Source organism: Sorex araneus, chromosome 10 (assembly GCF_027595985.1).
Source record: "Sorex araneus isolate mSorAra2 chromosome 10, mSorAra2.pri, whole genome shotgun sequence".
In the NCBI taxonomy this organism is placed as follows: domain Eukaryota; kingdom Metazoa; phylum Chordata; class Mammalia; order Eulipotyphla; family Soricidae; genus Sorex; species Sorex araneus.
In genome coordinates, this window is record NC_073311.1 from 7,289,715 (window position 1) to 7,293,415 (window position 3,701).

Here is a 3,701-nt window from a genome sequence, read left to right on the forward strand (position 1 = left end):
ACTTCTTTTCAAGGGTTTCAACAGGAACGGAGAGAATATTTTTGTTGTTGTTGTTCTTGTTGTTTTACCATTTTGGAAATGAAGCTGGGAAAAAAATGTGTTCAGTGAGATATGTGGAGAAAACAAGTAAGAGAGACGCAAAGAAGAACGTCAGTACAGAGAACTTAGATTGTACTAAGTGTCTGGCTCACTGGGTCTCTGTGGAACTCCTGCCCTTCCTAGTCTCAGGTGCCAGTGAATTCTCCATCTTTGCCTAAATCATTTCAAGATGAATTCCGCATTTTGTGACCAAATATATAATTGAAAGAATTATGATTTTAGTGCATAGCAGAGCCTGGCAAACTACCCAGGGCATATTACAATATGCCAAAAACAGTAACGACGAGTCTCACAATGGAGACATTACTGGTGCCCACTCGAGCAAATTGATGAGCAACGGGTGACAGTGATGATTGTAATAACTGTTTGAGTTTTGAATGACTGCATTAATGCCACTGTCACTGTCACTGTCATCATGTTGCTCATCGATTTGCTTGAGCGGGCACCAGTAACGTCTCCATTGTGAGAGTTTTTGTTACTGACATTTGTTTAATTCACTTCTATCTCATCAATCTATCAATATGTACGTTAATACTACACCATCGTGATTACTTTGTATAAATTTTGAAACTGGGAAATGTGACTCTTCATCTTTTTAATTTTTAAATTTTTATTTATTTATTTATTTCAGATTGTTTTGGCTACTTTGGGCTCCCTTGCATTTTCATATGAATTTTAACTTCTCCTTGTCAGTTTTTGGGAAACAAGACTGCAGTTTTGAGAATGCTTATTTTGAATTGTAGACTAATTTAAATATCCTTACTTGTAATTTCAACTTTATTTCCTCTTTTATGAGTTTTTTTAATGATGGCCTATTCTTTTGCTGGTATCTTTTTTTTTTCTTTTTGGGTCACACCCAGCAATGCTCAGGGGTTACTCCTGGTTCTGCACTCAGGAATTACTCCTGGCAGTGCTTGGGGGACCATATGGGATGCCGGGAATCGAACCCGGGTCGGCTGCGTGCAAGGCAAACGCCCTACCCGCTGTGCTATCGCTCCGGCCCCTGCTGGTATCTTTTTATAACAATAAAAAGTGTAACTTTGTGAGTTCCTTTGCATTGTGTTGAAATAATTTTTATTCTCTGATTCAAAATACATCTTTTGATGTTTCATAGTTACTTGAAAAAAAATACCATCAACACACAAACCATGTTGCCTTCCAAAAGACTGCTCCTCAGATCCCACGTTGTATTTTCATTTTCTATTCTAAATCACCACCTAAATGTTCTACCAGATCATCAAATCGAACATATCCAAACTAAATTTGCTCCTAATTCCACATTTTTTGTTAGTAAACAAATATTCTCCTTATCCTCTAAGCTGGAAACGTTGGAGATATCAGAGAAATTGTTGCTGCTCCTTCTGGTTTTTCCTAATCCCTTAGTGAGACAGGTAAGCCTGTGTTAACAATATAGCTATATAGTGTACTTTCTTCCTTTAATGTGAATACACTGCTAAGCTCTTTGAGAACTCTTTTTGGGGAGGAAGTTGGAGGGATTGGGTCACAGTCAGTGATGCTACGGTCTGACTCTGCCTTCAGATCATTCCCAGCAGTCCTCAGGGAGGACCGTATTAAGTATTTAGGTGCCAAGGATCTAACCTGAGTCAGCTGCATGCAAGACAAGCATTTTACCTGCTGTATTATTTCTTTGACCCCCTGTAAACGGTTTTAAATGCTGTTTCTATTTATCTTCTTTTCATAAATCCTTCATTCCAATGTCTTAATTTTCATTTACTATTGAATTAGTCTTCTAACCTCTCTCTCTCTCTCTCTCTCCTCTGCCTCTGTCTTTCTCTTCATCCTTCTACTATATTTACAGGTCCATCTTCAAATACTCTGCCAATAATATATTTGTTATTCAGAACCTACTCCAAATGTCCCTGTCAAAAAGCTTTCATTCAATCTAGGGACATTGGTAGAAGAAAATTGTGCTGTGGTGTGGGTGTTGAATATTGTATGCCTGGAACTCTATCATGAACAACTCTGTAAATTAGGAAAGAAGGAAAAGAGGAAGGAAGAAAGGGAGGAAGGAAGGAAGGAAGGAAGGAAGGAAAGAAGGAAGGAAGGAAGGAAGGAAGGAAGGAAGGAAGGAAGGAAGGAAGGAAGGAAGGAAGGAAGGAAGGAAGGAAGGAAGGAAGGAAGGGAGGGAGGGAGGGAGGGAGGGAGGAAGGAAGGGAGGGAGGGAGGGAGGAAGGAAGGAAGGAAGGAAGGAAGGAAGGAAGGAAGGAAGGAAGGAAGGAAGGAAGGAAGGAAGGAAGGGAGGGAGGGAGGGAGGAAGGAAAGAAGGAAGGAAGGAAGGAAGGAAGGAAGGAAGGAAGGAAGGAAGGAAGGAAGGAAGGAAGGAAGGAAGGAAGGAAGGAAGGAAGGGAGGGAGGGAGGGAGGGAGGGAGGGAGGGAGGAAGGAAAGAAGGAAGGAAGGAAGGAAGGAAGGAAGGAAGGAAGGAAGGAAGGAAGGAAGGAAGGAAGGAAGGAAGGAAGGAAGGAAGAGAGAAGAAAGAGGGAGGGAGGAGGGAGGGAAAAAAGGAAGGAGGGAGGGAGGAAAGGAGGGAAGGAAGGAGGAGGGAGGAAGGGAGGGAGGGAGGAGGGAGGGAGGATCTCCATCCAGGGCAGGAGTTGTGCTGCTCATGCTCTGGCAGAGAACACGCTCCTATTCAGCCCCAGACTGCCTCAGTTCACGTGCCCTATATAATCTTTCCTTTCTTGAAGCCCTGCGACATTTTGGATAACTCTATCAGTGACGAAAATATCTTTTTTAAAAAATCTTTTTATTGAGATATTGGCACAAACCATTTTTGCTTTAAATAAGAAGACTTTCAAGATTTATTATCTTGATATTTTACAATGGGCTGGAGCGATAGCACAGCGGGTAGGGAGTTCGCCTTGCACGTGGCCGACCTGGGTTTGATTCCTCCACCTCTCTCGGAGAGCCCGGCAAGCTTCCGAGAGTATCCTACCCGCATGGCAGAGGCTAGCAAGCTACCCATGGCGTATTTGATATGCCAAAAACAGTAACAACAAGTCTCACATGGAGATGTTACTGGTGCCCGCTCAAGCAAATCTATGGGCAATGGGATGACAGTGACAGTGACTTTACTTAAAGATGCCATAAAATCTTTGTCCAATTCATATTTTACTATTTTGTAATGCTAAAATATTAATAATATCCATGTGAGTAAAGGATATTTCACAAAGTGGTCAACTCAATTAAATATTTTTCTAGTCTTACTTTCCTATCAGACTGGAGCAATAGCACAGTGGGTAGGGAGTTTGCCTTGCACACGGCCGACCTGGGTTCGATTTCTTTATCCCTCTCGGAGAACCGGAAAGCTACCAAGAGTATTCCGCCCACATGGCTGAGCCTGGCAAGCTACCCGTGGTATATTTGATATGCCAATAACAGTAACAACAAATCTCACATTGGAGACGTTACTGGTTCCCGCTCGAGCAAATCAATCCTTTAAGATAAAGGAAAATTATTCTGAGGGAACACCCAACATTTCTTAAACAGACTATGTAACACAAAGACTTATCCAAATACACAAAGGCTATTTTCTATATATGAATCTCTGGATTCTATATATGAATCTCTGAAAATCTGGACT